A 15,598-nucleotide genomic window follows, 5' to 3' on the forward strand; every position below is an offset into this window, starting at 1 on the left:
CATGATTTTCAATATGTAGTGCCATGGTTACAAATAACACCAATATATTTCTATTACTACACTGTTGTCGGTCATTTGTGTGTGTGAGAAAGGGCAGAAATGGAAACATTACCTGGCTCTTTTCTGATTACAGGCAGAGGCTTTTCAGTACACAAATGGAAATGGGCAACTTCTTTGTCCCATGTAGTTTGTACAGCATGTAACATGCACAGCAATTACAGAGATAGTATAAACAGGTCAATAATTAGAGCTTGGCAGATCTTTTTGTATTGAAACATAGAACTAGTTCACTCTTCTTGCTTTCAAGTTTCATTACATTACAGATCTAAAACAGCCAAACTTCATTAAATGATCTGTCAAGCCAGACTTTCAAGGGTGACTTAACTGTGTTTTAGAGGAATATCCTATACTTTCTATAGATTCTAGGAGTAGCTTCATTAGTATCATGCATTAGTGCATGTTGCATTAGTATTGTGTGAAACCCCGCAATTTTGTGTGGTGTTGTTGCACCAAACCTTGTGAAACTTGGTCATTTGAGTGGGTTCCACTCTAAATTTTCAAGATAAATTCTAGTGTGTTAAAGATGACTTCACACAATTCTCCGATGCTCCTACATTTAGAGATGTTGGGATTTGGGAATGTTTCAACCCACTGTTAATATAGGAGCCCTTTGAAATGCTGGTTTTGGGTAGGGCGTAAGGTCTACTTGAAACCTAGCAGATGAGAAGTGGCCCAAGTTGAAACCAAGCCTTATTCAGCTAACTCACTCCAACTGAGCTCAACTTCCCAGGCTTATCTCTACGGCAACTTCTTTGTGTTAAAGTGAATGTTTGCAAAAAATATTAAGATGAGAAAGTTTCATAACACTGACACTACTGAATAATGAATGATATATAATATTATATGCATTCATCTGATCAAGAAAGTTCATGCACAGGAACATTTATGCACTGAATGGGTATAGACATTTACATGCTTTTAACATTGGATTTTCATATTGCTAGCCATGACTCCATGAGACAGAAGCTGGATTTGGTTCTCCCTGGGATTACTGTCATTATTTAATATTTATATTTAAAGGTGGTTGGGCATGAGTTTATTAAATGAACAGCAACTGAAGACTGTGGGTTCAATTCCTAGCTCTGCTGCAGTCCCCCAGTATGACTATGAGAAAGCCTCCCCAGCTTTGAAGTCTGTCCATAATACTCAAATTTCCTTTTTTCTGTCATGCCTATGTGGACTGGAAGCTCCACGAGAATAGGATTATCCCTTACAATGCATTAGGGCAACTCCTGGAACTAGTTTCAGTAGACTCTTATGTGTTGCTATGACATAAATTATGCTTACCACGCAAAAGCACAGTCCCAGTTAGACCAAGGTGCTCTTGTGGGTGTGTATATATGGGTGTATCTACACATGCACTTTAATGCTCATTAGTCTATATTAATGCTCATTAAAGCACCACAAAAAATCCATGCTCTTTAGTTAATGTGCATTAAAATAGGCTAATGCACATTTTATAGTACTTCCCAATGGAGGGACTATGCGCATTAACCTAGGCCAGGTTAATGTGCATTAACCTAAAGCACATTAATTGAATGTGTAGACATGCCATATATGCCTATCTTGTACAAGATAGTAAACAAACAGGCCCCGGTCATGGATCCACAGGCAGAAACACTTTAAAGGATTTTCTGGCTCCCCAGAAGGTAAATGTGGGCAGGTGGCAAGAGAGAGAGGGCTCCTTGTGAGGAGAGGAAAACTGGAGGTCCCCAACTGAGGGAGCTGGCCGTGATTGACCCCTGGAGATTTTCAGAGGAATTTTTAGGAGGGCTACGTGGGAGTCCAACCACAGGGCAAAGCTGCTGTCAGTCTTGCTTTACTGTATTCCACTGTCAAAGCAATTGATTGCCTTTTTCTTTTTTTATACCATTTGTTTTTCCTTGCAGAAAACCCTCTTGTTTTCTTCTTACTTTACCAAAGTGCTGTGGTTAAATGTGGGCAAATTAATACCATGGGCATGCCCCTTCAGCAGGGTGGGACCAAGCAGTTCATGGAAACCCAGGGTGTATCTCTGGGGGTAACGTGACCCCTAGGGTTTTGTCACAGCATGGTCCAGGCCACGTCTGTTCTGGGCAGACAAGAGGTGGTGGGAAAACGGGCTGCAAAAAAGCTTGTGGAAAAGCATTCCATTACCACTAGCAGTGCACACTTTTCCAGCACTGGTTACTCCGCACTAATTGCTAACCAATTACTCTGATTTATTTCCCGTACTTGACATGACTGCACACTTTGCTTGAAGGGTCTGTTAATAAAAAATAATAAGCATGGAGTAGTGGCGTATTAATCAGTGGAAAGTGTTGGCAGCTGTGAGGACATAAGAAACCGTCACATGCGGGGGTACTGAGAAACAATTTACAGCTGCTCATAAAAATAGATTTTACAAGACACTAACCTCACCACATAAAGATAACAGGTCATTTTCTGCTGTCCATTGCAATACAGACAATCAACTGCCCCAAGACAGACACAGTCAGTCCCACAAGCACCTGGCACGAGTTTTGTCTGTCAGCAGCTAGGGGTGCAGGGCCCCAGAAGCCCCCTGCACCGATCTCCTCGATAGCTGGCGGGCTTTGCGGCCACTGCCCCTGCAGTTTTCAGACCACTGCACCTTAACACACACAGGGTCATCTGTCATGAGTTTTGCCCCCAAACCCCTGCAGTTGCCCCTAAACCCCTGCACCTATCACCTTAAAACCTGGTAGGCTTTGTGGCCTCACCAGGGGCCATCATTCCTGCAGTCCCCCCCCACCCCTGGTGTAACACATACACGTGACATGAGTTTTGCTTTCAAGAATCTGGGGTGCCGTTCCCCCCAAACCCCTGCACCGTTCTTCTTGAAACTGGGCAGGTCTTCATGCTCTCAGCAGAGTCTACCACCTCTGCAGGTTTCATCCAAATCAGACAAAAAACAACAAAGTTCTAGATATTTCATTGATTCCCCATTATACCCTATGGCTGGATCTTTTCCAAAGCACTTCGGAAAGCCTAATGAAGCCAGCGCTTCGATCTGTACATACTGCTTCGGTGTCCGAAGCATCCAAAGCCTCTCCAGATCCGAAACCTCGCACAGCCCTACTAGGCAGCTGGAGACCTGCACTATGGCTGCTTTCCCCAGGCTGGGCTGCCCACAAGAAGCCAAGCGGGCAATGCCTATCTCAAGCAGCAAGAGGACTACCAGTCAAATATAAATGCCTTACTGAGCAACACAACCCTGGGTAAGGGGAAGTCATGCTGCAAGACAGAAAGCTAGTGCTGTCATTAGCTATATCTGGAGCTGGTGAAGTTTCTGTCACAGTTTACAACTGGTAGTACGGAAAGGGCCTAATTGGGGCTGGAGGGCCCATTAGTGCCTGAGGGTCATGTAACTGCCTTAAGCCCTGCCAGGCTCCAGGCTTAAGGTATAAACTGGGGCCAGGGGGGCCCAGACCCCAGAGAAGGGCAGAGCTTGGGGGCCCAGAACTAAAATAATGCAGACAAGAGCTGGTGCCTAATAAGCCAGGTCCAGTAGAGTGGGCCCAGGCTAGAAAGCCAAAGAGGAAAGGGGAGGAGGCTGAGAAGGCCAAGACCCAACAAGGGAGTCATTGGACTCTCAGCCTGCAAGGTCTGGGCGTGGTGTAAGGGCAGTTGGAGCCATGTAATTAGCCCTGAAGGAAATGAGCACAGACACTTGTGTTCACGAGAAGAAAGCTGACTCGGGAAGCCCTGGGGCAGGCTCCCTTACTCTAAGAGGTAACAGCATCAAGCCGTGGCAGGAAAGAAGGAGAGTGCCCAAGGAGAACCAGACTAGACCAGGGCTGAACAGCCATTGGGGTGTGTCACAGCCACCCCTGGGATGAGTACCTGTTACAAGAGTCTGACCCCCAGTTGTTAGGGTAAATCCGATATCTTTTATTAGACAAACTCATATAGTTGGAAAAATTCTTCTTAGCAAGCTTTTGGGCACAAACACCCTCTGCCTATGTCCTTAGACCAATACAGCTACAACCTACACCCCTGACCCTGAGCTCTGCATTTTAGCGCCAATTTGCTCCTGGAGGAACGTGCTGCAGAGTCAGCTACCAAACCCTGTAAATCTCTTGGGTTGTGTGTGGGTCAGCACAGCTGTCTGACCCAGGCCTTTCCACTAGTTAATGGGCCAGGTCCTTCCCATAGTAATGCAGCTGCTGGGGCACGGGATGTTCCACAGATCAGTACTTGCTGTGGGATCTCCCACCCACCCTGAACACCACTAAGACAGCTGTGAGAGAGAAATTAAGCTGCCTGGGGGTGCTGCTTTATCTTTCTACCCTTAGCTGTGCAATTGTGGTGGAGTATGGCTAACGGCCCTCTCCTTTCTGTGTAGGGATATGTGCCCAGGGAACGAAGCCCCTCTGCATAGGTCTCCTCAGCTGTAGTGAGGCTAATGTGCAAGAACCCCATTAAAAGGAGTGATCTTGCACTGGACTCGAAACAAGGCAGATTTGAGAAGCTGTATCTGCAGGTTACTGTGTGGGCTTGTGCAGTCGCTAAGCAGGTGTGTCCTTGTAAAGGGCTTTGGGTTTGCAGTAAAGTCTCCCGCTGTCCCCCAAGAAAGGAGCAAATGTTTTACATGCTGTAAGGGAAGAAGAGATACCAGGCATGACCCAGATAGTATTTTGCAGCTCTCACAGCCAGGAAGCACCTGTTAAATTGCCTGTGGATGCACCTCCTTGACAAAATGCTGGATCTTCTTGCACATGAAGGTCCAAAAAGTTGGCTGGGAAGCACATTTATGCTGTGAAGAGCTGCAAAATGGCATTAATGCTTTAGATCTAGGAGGGTTAAAGAGACTGGTCTGATCAAGAGATAATAGCAGTTAAAAAAATGGCTGAGTGCAACTATATGAAACCAAAGTTTTTTGGGTCGGTGTAATATCTTTTATTCGATCAACTATATGAAGCCACCATTTCATCCTTGATCGGCCTAGATTTTTTTAGCTGACTTTGCCTGTGCTGTGAGCCATATACTACTATGAATGTGAATGGGCAGTGTTTGGAGCAGTGGAACAACAGTGGGGAAGCGTGTTGAATGTACCACTGGGAAGTGGAGATCTTAATGGCCAAGTCAATGTAAATCCAGTCAAGGACACACTTAGCAGTTAAAAAAATGTTTCTTTCTGGTGCCTGGGAGGTGGGTTGCGTGAAACAAACTTATTCAAACTCCCAGCACCTAATTTGCCACACTACAATGACAGTACCCCAAGTGGTTCTGATCAGAAAGCTTTAATTTGGTTCACTGCAGATCTTGCCAGGGGTCTAGTCCATATGCTGACTTCATTGTAAACAGTTGGTCTTTGGGCTAAATCCAGGTCCCCCGTCTGTGTTGCATAAATGCAAATTCTCATGTTTGCAATTGCTCATGATTAGAGGAGAACACTCTGGCTTTTGTGTGTGATTTCACTTGGGTCTGGGTTTGGAGGTCCCATGCTTGCTGACATGCAGCCAAATAGTTACAGAGCCTGACTTCGTGTCAAAGCATGCAGAGAGGCAAGAAAATAAAATCTAGAAAATCAATAGAGTCTCTTGGGAGAAGCAGGGCACATGAACAGGTTTCTTCATAAAATGCCATGGAAAATAGGCAAGTCACATACGAATGGCAAATAGGATTTCAGTAATAAGAACTGCAACAAAACAGGCTGTGCACCAGCCACCCCTGCAAAGAATGATCTGGGTTACCATAATACTATTTTAAAATAAATGTTGGAGCATAGGAGGCATTGAAGAACATTCCAAGTGTGGTAATTTCATGCTAATAAGGCAAAAAAATGGCCCCCAATTATCAGCTGGTTGATATGAAAAGTTGATATGGGATTCGGTCAATAATGAATTAAAGGACAGGGAACTCATCCCTAAAACCACACTACATCAAACAAGCCTGATTTAATCTTTCCATGAACTTACAAGTTTGCACAGATGTGATAGACTTTTGTAAGACATTTGCCTTCATGATGCATTATAATCTGATTAAAATATTAGTGATATTCAAACTCAATAAACAGAACTCTAATTCTGTCATTGAATGGGAAAGTTTATACTGGGTTTCTTCAGGGATCGCTACAAGGCTGATCAGTGCTTTCATCGATGGTCTGGAAATAAATATAAAATCACTACTGATAAAATGCGTGAATGAATGATGTGAAGATTAGCAAAGTGGTAAATAATATTGAGGTCAGGGCAATTTTACAAAACAGTCTGGATCACTTGAGATGCTGGACCCATAAAAACAAAATGATTTTAATACAGCTAAAAGCAGGGCCTATGTACCAAGGAAGAGGACTGCTGGCTGTACCTACTAATCTTTAGAGCTTTCCATTAAGGGAAATGAGTGGATTTTTTTCACCTCTTGAAGTCTTCAAATCAAGACTGGATGCCTTTCTGGAAGATTTCTTTAATCAAATGCAAGTTATCAGGTTCAACGCAGAAGTAACGGTGAAATTGTATAGCTTGCATTGTGTATTAAATCATGTACAATGTTCCCTTTGGGTCTTAAAAGCTGCGACTCTTTACAGCTTACGATGACTTGGCTTCTGCTCAGTTGGACTTCTTGCTTGTTGGCACAGATCGGGTTCAACAAATCAGGAACAAATGCTTGAACGAGCACAAGTCTGGGAAAGTCTGTGGGCATGGAAAATAGCTTTTAAAATCTGCAGAAATGGACAGTTGATCCGGTAGACTTCAATGAAACTTGAGCAAAGTGTGCCTGGTTCATTAGTTCAGCTCCGCATAGAATCAGGGCTAAGCTAAGGTCCTCTTGCAGTTGTTGCAGACTGGTCGGAGACCGAATGGACGACGCGGGATAAAATGGATCAGAACCAAAATGCTTGAATGAGATAAGCATTTTCGGAGACAAAATGGACCACGCGGGAGAAAATGGCTCTTCCTTCCTGGAGGTGGTCCCTTCAAGCCAGCCATCAAACCCGGGGACAGAGATGCCTGGAGGCACTCACACCAATTCTGCCCTGTGCTCTGTACTGGTCGTGTGAATGAAACACTCTTGCCTCCAGAACTGCCCATCTGGCACATGTCTTGATTAAATTTATCTGCCTGCAAATAAGGACAAAAAAACCCCAAGGGCTGATTTTTATGGTTAAATCTTAATGTATATGACCATCTCTAGCAGGAGGGCTTATTAATAGAGTTGCATTTGTTGTAAAAACCTGTTCTTAGTGACCTCTAGTGGCAATACAGGTGCTTTACTGTGGAGTTAAGTGGTGGTTCATAACAGCGTGTTTTTCTGTTGAAATGTTGAATATTTGTACTCCATTTCCAAAGAAGGAATAAATATGATGAAATGAGATTGCTTATGGACATTATAGAGTCCATTACATAGCCCACAGAAGTTCTTGATCTCCCAGCAGAGGCATTTATTTCACATCCCATCTCTTACGATTGATGCAGTGCAGTGATGAAATACACAATGAAAAGGACAAGGTCAAGAGCCGGTGACAGTAACGGCCCACAAGTGACACTTTTCGTGGCAGTGGCAGATGCTTCAGTTACGGTTAGACGCTCCTGGCTCACAGGCACTATTGCTCAGATCTCATTCCCCTCCACCAGCCCTGTAAAGCCCCACAGCAATGTGTAATATTGGGTTAGCAATGCATAATGTACTTTTTTTCCCCTTAGCTTGTCAAAAAAAAAATCTGGGTAAAACCCTGCAGAATAGACTTGACTTTTAGGTCATGGAAAGAGAAGAGTTTGTAGGAATGAACAATGAATAGGACTGCACTGGGTTGCTTGGGCCAGTTCTGTTCAGGACGTGCAAGTTTGCTCTACACAGAGCATTTTGCTCGATCATGAAGCCCCTCTTCCACACATGCTGTCCACAGATGTGAGGACAGAAGGCTTGACTCTTCAAGCCAGGCATGTATCCTTTAAGCCTTAAAAAATTCTACTTCCAATAGACAGGCACTAAAACTCAGTTTACACAACTCTGAAATGAAGTTTGGAGAGTTTGAATCTGGATCTGAAATAGGATGGGCTACATCTCTCCTTGGCCGAACCAAAATCACTGATCTGAGCAACCCAGGAGAGCCATAATCCCCATCTGCACTTGCAGGCTGCACTAAATTGCATTGAAAAAGTACAAGACCATTCTGCCAGCCTAGAATGACCAGTGGAGAGGGACATCCCAAACATATTTAAAGTCCACTTCTTTTCTTCCTGGCCCTACCTTTGGCCAGAAGTCATGAATGAAGGTGGGGTAGTGTAAGAACAGCCTAAGGCAGTTGCGTTGCCAGAAAACTTCCCTGTACAAGAGGTACTTTCCCCTAGCCAGCTAAATCAGCCTTGCGTACCCTGCAAAGCTGTCCAATTTTAAAGGAAATCAGGCTCTTATAACCCAAACTAGACACAGATTATAGAGTTCGGGTACATCAGATAGATGGCTTATTAGTGTTGGAGTGTAGGACGTTGCTGTGCTTCCTCATTGTAAGTGGATAATTATCAAAAGGCTTTGCAGAAGAAGTGATATTTTGTCACTTGAAGCTTTTAATAATGTATGAGATGATTCTGGCAGCCTTGGCAAAAATTCCCAGTCTGTTTTCACTTATTAATTCTCCCCCAAACCTCGTAACTCTCTTGCTGTCTCTAGAATAGATTATGTTGCACAATCGGCAGCAGGTTAACATATTAGCTGTTAAACCTCTCACCTGGATTGTTGCCACAGGAGAAAGTAACTACAACAAATCCTCGCAGTCATTTGGGTCAGTTGGGCAAATGCATATTGAGATTTTTATTTAACCTATGCACAGGGAAGCTGAAAAACTGGTGGTGCTCCTTTGAAGCCTGTTCAGTCTCCCATGTAAAGATGTAGTGTGATCGTTTGTAGCAACTCCTGCAATTTAAGAGCTTCAGCAGTTTCTTGTGGGTGACAATGACTGGTACATTTTAAAATACTTATGGAAGTCGTTTTAAAATCATTGGTCTTATTCTCTAGTTCTGGCACTCCCCACAACATGCTGTGCATTGGAGAACTGCGTAGGGAGGCATGCTTTCTGTTCCAAAGACTGTACAATTGAATAACTTGTCCAAGTCCTCATTCTTTAGAGACTGACATCTTCCTTCCATCCATGGGAGGCCAAAATAATATACGGCTTTCTAGTTATCCTGTGTCTTTTGTATCCACAATTAGTATTGGAGACTAGGAAATGCAATAGAATATTTTAATCTTTTTTGGGGAATGTTGTATTTTATGTTGAGGTCTGTGCCGTGCAAAGCTAGGTGATGCTACTAGTAGTCAATAATACTACTAAACTAGCAGCAGTACCAATGGGTGTGCACCATCTATATTGATGCATACTTTTACCTTTTACTTTTTAACTTCAGCTACATGAAGCTGCCAGAAGCCTCACGGGTGTGACCATCAAGCACTAATCAAAATGTCAAGGATCAAGTTATATTACAGAATATCCACACTTAAAAATGAGTTGTAGCTGCAAAAAAAACAACAACAACAAAATCATCTTTCAAGCAAAACTGTAAGAAAAAGTTGTTCTTAGGATTATTTAATCTGCATTGGCCTTTTAAAAAAACAATTACATGAAGATGAACCCTAAAATGTAGGCTTCTGAATGAAAGCTGAAAGTATTTCAACCATAGCCTCATGAACACAAGACTGATGGCATAAAAAAAAAAAGTGACTTAAACATTTATCATCATCTAAATAATACTGCTTCCTAGGAGCACAAAACACATTGAGCAGAGAGCATTTTAGTGTTTCCAGCAGAAATATTTCATAGAGACTGATTCTTTCTAATGTTATCTTGTAGGTTGTGCATTATTCCCAGATGGTTGGTTTGTGGAGCATGTGCTTGCATTTGACTGAGTGTGGCCCAAGACCAGTATCTCTTCTACAGTCTCAATTCCTGCTATCCACTAAAATACATAGGTACGTGACTCAGTATCGACTGAGAGGTTTGTGAACATCAGTATTACAGAGCTCTGCTGATTTAGCTCTGATGAAGATACTGGCTGGAAAACATAAACCCCTCCAGAGCTTTTCTACGTGTTAATTTTTATTTTGGCATAGGAAGGAAGGAAATGATCCATAAGGAGATTTTTTTTTTTTTTTAAACAAATTTTACAGATGTATGGGGCTGGTTTCTCAGTGTATGGCGACTCCAGTGCAGTCACTCCAGGGTCATTGAAAGGAAGATCAAAGCCCATGACTGCAGCCTTGTCTCTTGCCAACAGGCCCTCAAGTCCTTACCATTCCAGGCACATCCCTTGCATCTGATAACCACTGCATCTGTACATACCTTGTCCTAGTTTAACAATGCATTAATGAGCATCTGTGACCTTAGCCTAGCTCAGCCATCTGCTCCGCCAAGCAGACTGACATATCAGAGCTGTTTCTTGCTTCAAGGTGCCTTGTAGTCTGGCAAAACAAGTGCTGAGTTGTGTTCTTCCCCCATAAGAAGGCAAGGTGCTGCCCTACCCAGTATGGATGCTCCCCAGGAGGGAGAGGATGCAAGACATACTGTGTCCAGGAACCATGTTAGCCCTTGTGTTCAAAAACTTAAAGGCTCCTCAGAGTGAATAGCAACATCCCAACTAACATCTTTGATTGGATAGAGAGATGGAAATTCTTTGTGGATAAGGGGCCAGTTCTGTGGTCTTGTCATCACTGAGGCAACTTGATGGAGCTCATAGTTGGGTGACAAGGGTACACGAAAGCAAAAAATCGGCATGGTTTCTTTTTTGACTGGTCATTTCGTATAATGCTCTGTGTATGTCTTAATTACAATGATTTGATCATTATCACATGCTTTCTGAATTGCCATGACACTTTTTCCCTGAAGGCCACATATTAATGTACAAGTGAGGGACCAAATCCTCCTCCCTTCAGTTGCAAATGTCACCCCCGCCTGCCCCCAAGAAGGCCTGGCCCTGCATAAGCATATGTGACAGCTGGCAATAAATCCCAAAGGTCCGATGTCCAAGTTCCCTGTTTGGCCTGGTCAATCACTTTCTTTAGGGCCTGATCCATAGCTCATTGAAATTAATGGACTCTCATTTCAGTAGGACTGAGCACTTAGTGAAAAGTCTTGGAGTCCTTCCAAAAAGTATGAGTCATTCATATGAGGAAAGCTTCTTGTTCTGCTGCCCATACCATACCTAAGTTATCTAGGACTCCAGTGTCCGGGACTGTTATTCTGGCACAGTTCACTGACCATCCCCCTGCTCCTTCCCCCAGCACTCACCCCTTCTGCAGCAGGAGTGAGACCCCTGAAAGTGCCAGCCTGCAGTGAATCCAGCTGGGCTTCTAACCGTGCGCCCGCCCTTCTGGGGCCTTTGAACCTAGTCTGCCCTACCTGGGCTCCCTATTCCCGTATTCACGGCTGCTCTATGGCCTATGCCTCGCGCCCGCCCTCCCTGGGGCCTATGCCTCGCGCCCCTCGCGCCCACCCTCCCTGGGGCCTATGCCTCGCGCCCGCCCTCCCTGGGGCCTATGCCTCGCGCCCCTCGCGCCCTTTTGCGCTCTCGCCCCCTCTGGGGCCCATGTCCATGCTCCTCGCGCTTCCCGCGCCCTTTCACGCTCTGACCCCCTCTGGGCCTCGCTCGCGCGCTTCCTGCGCTTGGGCTCAGGTGGCCTGTAGCCATGCCTGGCCCCTGACCCTTCTTCTGGGTCGTTCGCCCCACTGGGCTTTACCAAATACCGCCCTCACAGGGCTGGGGTCACAACACCCCAAACTCAGCGCCACCCCGGTGCCAAGCTGCCGTGCCTTGCCTCTGGCACCAATCACTGTGCACACCCCGAAACGCAGCGCCCCGTTCTGCTGGGGAGCTCCCCTGAGGCCTCCTCCTTCCCCTACACCCTCACCCGGTCCTCCGGTAACACAATCACCATCAAAACCAAACTCAAAGCCATGCCAACTGGCGGTAACCCAAAAGTCAGCCTGCCGGCTATAACACCCCGTGCCACCCTGGCTCTCCGTCGAGCCTCCTGTCAGAGGCCTCTCCATCCCATCAGCACGCGGCGCTCAGGCAGCTCTGCCTTGCTCTGCTCTGCAGCAGTGCTCCTGCCCCTCAGCCTGTCAGAGGGGAATCACCTTCTGGCCTCAGCCTAGCTGCTTATAAGGGCCAGGCCCTGCCCCTTTCAGTCAGCTGACCTAATCTGTTGCCTAAGCAACCTTCAGCTGTGCTGCCCTGCTGATTGGCAGCCAAGCCCTATTACCAATGCCAGTAGCAGGCACCCTAGTGCCCTGCTACAAACCCACACCAAACACTACTGAAACTCACAGCTTCACAGGGAAAAAAGGCGTATAGAAGTATCGGAAAGGGAGATGGGCTGGGAGGCAGCGCAGGCTTTCTGACGGTCTAAGGTTCCTTCCTCTCTATTAATTATATATGTGGTGCAACTTGTTAATACATTTCTAAAGACATGTTGACACAACCCATGACGTCTGTCCTGGCACACATTCCTTTGAATTAATTTAACCCCAGGTTCAGCCGGAACTGGACAACATAACTGAAGGCATTTCTATAATAGCCATGGTAAGCTGCCATCCACAAGGAGACTTCCTGTGTCTACTGAGAGAGAACAGGAAGTAACGTTACACCTCCATGGCGAGCTCATTATGAATAATTTCTGTGGAAGGCCCCAGCGTTACATTTCAGGCCGATTGTCCCTGTAACACAACCAGCACCTACCCTGAGTGTTATTTTCCCCCTGAAGGTATTCATGGGTTATAATTGTATTTCATTTTACCAATCCAGTCTTGGAACAATGCTTAGGATGAAATATTGTTTCTAAAATCGGAGGGGGAGTTACAGCTGAACATGTTGCTATTTATATAATAATCCAAATTCACCTAATGTTTTAAGGCAAATCTGACAATGAATGTGCTTTGCATCCACAAAAATACAGCAACTTATTGCATATCTCAGTAGATGCCGAGCACAGTGTAATGTATGAAATACAGTTCTGCTGTGAAAATGATTTCAAGCATGGCTTTGTGAAGTTTCATCTTTGTTGCCTTTCAACAAACTCATAATTAACGTGCACTGTTTACAAAGATTTTTCTTTCTTGTAGCTAACTGGGCAAACTCAGTTTGGGACCTCCCTACAGCAAATAGCTAAGTGCTGTGTTAGTGCTGACTATATGGTATTTAGCAGGCACATGGCGGTTTCTCAGAATTGTAGATAAATAGGAAGCACATTGAGCCTGGAACACTGAAGATGGCTAAAGTACATCCCTGATATAATATGAAGTCATTGGGCTACATGATTTTCACAACCTTATTCAGAGACACCTGGAATGGTAGACTTTCCAAGAGGGTACAATTGTATCCTGCCTGACTCGCTGTGAAATAATCAGGGGCTTCTGGGAGAAAATCCACCCTACTCCAAAAGCAACACCAAAATGATAAAATATGTTAGTATGATTATGTGGTAGTGCAGATTCACTGATTCATTTACCATGAGGTCCTCAAAATGCTTTTAATTAGTCCTAATGGTACCATGTGCCATCTATAATGTTTATAAAACAAAATCCCTGGGCAAGACTTTCTGAAGTTACTACAGTACTAGGTGTGTGTGTCCACTTTGAGACACTCTGAAGGACCTGATCTTGAGAAAGCAAGAGGGCAGCCTCTCAGTACTATCTATCAGGCACCTTTAAAAAGTTTCAAAGTAGGAGTCACACAAGAATTTTCTTCATGCATGTGCACCCAAGGCACGTGCAGAATGCAAAATGAATACACTCTGTTGTAAGCCATAGTCGTAGACCCTGCATCTTATGCTTCCTAGCTAGAACTCAAATTACTTGCTGCAAGTACAATATATGTAGTATGATTTCTACCTGTGGACAGACTAGGCAAGGATCGAGGTAAGAGGCTCTATGCTTTGTCTGAATGGTGCTAATGCTTGCTTGCTTAAATACAAGTCCTTTCCTGTCTGTCCCAACTCTTGTCCAGGCTTTCATCCTGCACCTAGTTTACTGCAATGCAGGACAAATGCAATCTTACCCTGCTTGTACCTTTTTTCGGATGCTGGTACAAAGATCATTTTCCCAGCCTGTTTCTTCCACCACGTCATTGCTTTTTGCAGCCAGCCACTGGCTCAGTTTTCTCTGTTACATCAAACATAAGCTCCTGGTCTTTGCTTTCCAGGGCCTGCAAAGTCTATCCCCACCCCCGTCATCTGTCTTGCAGAATTAGGATGGCAGCTCCTGCCTCAGACTGACTATTGATGCCTGTCTCCACCCCCCATTTGTTCCATTTTTAAATAAGCATACTCAGGCTTTCTCTCATGCTGCCCTGAGGCTCAGGAGCTCCCTGTCAGCATCTCCACAGCCACTCAAAAATCTCTCCTTAAAACTGTCCTTTGCCATGAAGTCTATCAAAAAGTTTGCAGCATTTTGTCTACTGCTGTGCTGATACGGCTGCCTACCATACTGCCCAATACTGTCACAGGGGAGCATACAGAAGCAATCTGTGTGTCTATAGTCATTCAGGCTAGGGACAGATGTTACACGTAAGTTGGTTTTAGTGATCAGAAGCTGGTTTAAATCTGTAACAGAACAGAAATGCAATGCACATAAAAAGGTTTCAAAATGGCTGAAACTGGTTTAAGATAAACCTGGCTGAATGTGGCATCAGACTTAAGTGATTTGGAACAACCTGGTTTATGAAACTTCTGTCCCAGACTCCTTCCTGGTTTAAGTTAAATCAGAATCCCCCAGCTGGCTTTCCAGCCTTGGGCTGGGCTGTGCTGTCTGCTACAGCAGAAAAGGGGTTGAGGGGGAGGGGAAGGCAGGCACTGCCTCACCCCCCAAGCAAACCCCAAACAGGGCCTGGGGCCAGGGAGGGAGGTCAAACCCCTTTCCCTGGTTAAACCCCACCTTCCCCTAAGTACGGAGCTGCCCTGCCCTGCCCTGCTCTGCTCTGCTCTACTAAACTTACTGAAAGTTATTGCTGGCTGTAACTGAGGACTAGAAATCCCAGAGACACCTGGAAGCCGGAAGAGGAAGTGATGAGCAACTCTGCAGAGTCCTGCTGCAGTGATTGTGGACTACAAATCCCAGAGACCTCGGGGACAACAGGAAGAGGAAGTAAACACACAGCCCATGCTGGCTACCATACTCTAGCACTCCCTGGCTTCTAGTCTGAGCCACTGCAGGCATGTAGTGGCATTTCCTGAATCAAAAGTAAATGTCTGTCCAGTTGTTTCTCAGTTTAATCTGTGCATTTTAGATTAATCTGCAAAGACTCAATGGGCTTTTGGACTGTCTGAACTTAGCCCTATTGTCTCTTGTTTTATTTAGATTGCAGCTTCTTTTGGGAAAGGGCCACTTATTTTGTTCTGTTTATACAGCACCTAACACACATGGTCTTGGTACATGACTAAGCTCCTTAGGTACTATGATAATAAAAATACATAATTCTACATATGTGGATTTTTTCTTTCCCTAGATTGTAGAATTCTGTACACTTTTTACTGTTCCATTTTTTTCTGGTTTTTTTTTTAAATATACCTGTCATAGGGAGGTATGAAACCCAGCTGACTGGATCCC

General features: G+C 44.8%; 1 long non-coding RNA gene across 1 annotated transcript; it reads left to right on the forward strand.

Annotated features, from left to right (window-relative positions):
- Positions 1-10,880: 10,880 nt before the first annotated feature.
- LOC109314544 lies at positions 10,881-13,023 on the forward strand. Its single transcript, XR_002102306.1, has 2 exons — positions 10,881-11,146; positions 12,528-13,023. It is a non-coding gene; the product is annotated as an uncharacterized LOC109314544 (long non-coding RNA).
- Positions 13,024-15,598: the final 2,575 nt, after the last annotated feature.

This window comes from Crocodylus porosus, unplaced genomic scaffold (genome assembly GCF_001723895.1).
Source record: "Crocodylus porosus isolate Cpor-Errol unplaced genomic scaffold, CroPor_comp1, whole genome shotgun sequence".
In the NCBI taxonomy this organism is placed as follows: domain Eukaryota; kingdom Metazoa; phylum Chordata; order Crocodylia; family Crocodylidae; genus Crocodylus; species Crocodylus porosus.